At 40.1% G+C, this 2,633-nt stretch overlaps 1 protein-coding gene across 4 annotated transcripts in view; it reads right to left on the reverse strand.

The window, feature by feature from the left end:
• The window catches only part of IST1 (IST1 factor associated with ESCRT-III), a 31,751-nt gene that overhangs the window by 28,980 nt on the left and 138 nt on the right, over positions 1-2,633 (reverse strand). The window lies entirely within an intron of this gene.

A 2,633-nucleotide genomic window follows, 5' to 3' on the forward strand; every position in this document is an offset into this window, starting at 1 on the left:
GACTACACAGTTTTCTAGCTTCATTTTTAAATCAGAATAGGCTACATGTAATTAAGACTTAATTCTGACTTTAACGGAATGGGAACTTAAGTAAACTATAGTTGGGGGTTCTGGAGCTCTTAGCATTTAGAAGCCAGAGGCACAGGAAAAGAGGGAAAATGTAAATAATCCGGACTAATCAATAAAACTACTTTAACAATGAGATGACTTAAGAAACTGGGTGACTTTAACATTCCTCTTAATGATATTTTTTCTGATATACCTCCTTGCGCAAGGGAAACAAAAGAAAAAAATAAATGAGACATCAAACTAAAAACTATGCATAGGAAAAGGAACCATCAACAAAACGAAAAGACAACCTACTGAATGAGAGGAGATAAGCACCAACAATACATCTAATAAGGGGTTAATATCCAAAATTTATAAAGAATTTATACAACACCAAAAAAACCAAACAATCCATTTTAAAAAACGCGCAGAGGACCTGAATAGACATTTATTTCTCCAAAGAGGACATACACACGGCCAACAGACTTATGAAAAGTTGTTCAACATCACTATCATCAGGAAATGCAAATTAAAAACCACAATGAGGTATCACTTCACATCTGTCAGAATGGCTATCACCAATAAATCAAAAAACAAGTGTTGACGAGGATGTGGAGAAAAGTGAACCTTTGTGCACTGTTGGTGGGACTGTGAATTGGTGCAGGCACTATGGAAAACAGCATGGAGTTTCCTCAAAAAATTAGAAATAGAATTACCTTATGACCCAGCAATTCCACTTCTAGGTATTTATCTGAAGAAATCCAAAATACTAATTCAAAAAGATATGTGCACCCCTATGTTCACTGCAGTGCTATTTACAATAGCCAAGATATAGAAGCAACCTAAGTATCCATCGATAGACAATTAAAGAAGATGTAGTACATATATACAATGGAATGTTAGCAATAAAAAAAATGAAATCTTACCATCTGTGATATGGATGGACCTACAGTGTATTATGCTAAGTGAAATAAGTCAGAAAGGGAAAGACAAATACTGTACAATCTTACATATATGTAGAATCTAAAGAACAAAATTTTTAAAAAATAAAAACAGAAAGATTCATAGATACAGAGAACAAACTGATGATTACCAGATGGGAGGGGAGTTGGGGGCTGGGTGAAAAAAAGTACAAATTACTAGTTACAAAAGAGTCACAGGATGTAAAGCACAGCATAGGGAATATAGTCGATAATGTTGTAGTAACTATGCATAGTGCCAGGTGGGTACCAGATTAATTGGGGGGGTGGGAAATCACTTCATAAATTATATAAATGTCTAATGACTACGCCGTACACCTGAAACTAATGTAAAATAATAGTGAATGACAAATATAATTGAAAAATAAAAATGGAAAAAATAAACAAAATAAAATGTAATACTAATATTGAGGTTTCAAAACATTGTTATTCTGTAATAAAAGGATATTACCAAATCCTCCTATCCTACAAGATGTGGTTCTGAGGAAACTGTAAAAACAATTTCCCATGGACTATTATTAGTTTGTAGGTAAAAAAATCAAAAGGCTTCTACTTGGGGACGTGCCTGTGTGTGTGTGCACGTGCATATCTCGATGAGTATTTTATTTAAAAAATACATAAGAGGGGTATAAATGAAACAAGATTGGCCTTGAACTGGTTGTTTAAGCTGGATGAGGAGAGAATATATTATACTCTTTTACTCCTTACTTTTGTCTGTTTGAAATTTTCGTAATACAAAGTTAAAAAAATAAATACGTAAGCATCAACAGAAAAATTACAATTCCCAAAGAGTTGTTGAAGACCAGCTCTTAATTTTATTTTTTTTACTACTACAGAGAGTGAAAGTGGCTCTCTTGTGCCTTTCCTATTACCTAATTATTAAAAGGACGCTCTGGCGTCTCTATCCTTGTAAAAGTTTATGCTGGTCGAATTTAAAGTCCTCACATCCAGCACCCCGAAGAGGAGCGCTGAGCACACAAAAAGGAGAACAAACAGGAGAAGGGCAAGGATAGGGCCATGGGCCCCTCACAAGATCTCTGATCAGACAAGCAGGGGTCTGCGTAAGCGGGCTAAGACTGCTGTTTGCTTCAACTAAAGAAAAACGCAATTTCCTCCGGCCAAAGGGGCCCCAACTCCGAACCAGCCCAGGAGACCAACGGACTCGAAGGCGAACAGACCCTCGCGGGCACTGAAGACACAACCTTCCCTAAGTATCTCTGGGCCAGAAGAGACGGAGTAAGGAAAGTGGAAAGCGCAGGCCGAGCCCTTTCACCGACTGGTGCCAGGGCCCAGGCCGCTGCGTTTCCGCCTCAGGAAGAGATACCGCAGGACAGGGAGGACAGCAGGAAAGTTTTGGCGGCTTCTGGAATCCCGGACCAGCGGTTTCCAAGCTGCCCGCCGCCCTGTCCTGCCCCAGCCTTCGATGGACTCCCGCGCCGCAGCCCCTCCGGACGGACCTCCTCCCCCCCCCACACCACTGTCCAGGATCCTTCCTTCTCTTCATCTGCCACCCCTGGGGCGTTTGAACCCCACGGGGATTCTAAATGCGGAGCGCAGTGAGAGGAGGAAAGCAAAGACCCGTAACGCTGATCATGCCACACTCAC

The sequence above is a fragment of the Rhinolophus ferrumequinum genome, chromosome 15, assembly GCF_004115265.2.
Source record: "Rhinolophus ferrumequinum isolate MPI-CBG mRhiFer1 chromosome 15, mRhiFer1_v1.p, whole genome shotgun sequence".
NCBI lineage: Eukaryota > Metazoa > Chordata > Mammalia > Chiroptera > Rhinolophidae > Rhinolophus > Rhinolophus ferrumequinum.